The sequence below is a fragment of the Python bivittatus genome, unplaced genomic scaffold (assembly GCF_059951505.1).
Source record: "Python bivittatus isolate LINGU-HERP-01145 unplaced genomic scaffold, Pbiv_v1 ctg000810_np1212, whole genome shotgun sequence".
NCBI lineage: Eukaryota > Metazoa > Chordata > Lepidosauria > Squamata > Pythonidae > Python > Python bivittatus.
This window is the reverse complement of record NW_028277111.1, coordinates 2,779,202-2,779,526: the sequence shown is the minus strand read 5'-3', so window position 1 is coordinate 2,779,526 and position 325 is coordinate 2,779,202.

Below are 325 nucleotides of genomic sequence, written 5' to 3'. Positions count from 1 at the left end.
CAAAATTGGTTGCTGAGAATAAATTATTTTGTTTTCCTCTCACGTCAGTTGCTGCCTGTTTTGGGAGGTTGGAAATAGGAGGGATTTGACCCACCTTGTTGATCAGAGACCCCGAGGCAGACCTTTTGCTCCTATGTCCAGATGTTTCTGTAGCATCACCAACTGATCTTCTACAAAATGGCTATTTGGTTTTGGCTTGGTGGTTGCGGCAACAGAGGCTGCGTTTCCCTCAGATCCACCTTTTTCCTCAGGCTGTTGACCAAGTGACTGGTCCTTGAGCCTCATCAACTTCCATGCTGGGGAAGTGGAGTGCAATGACCGGCCC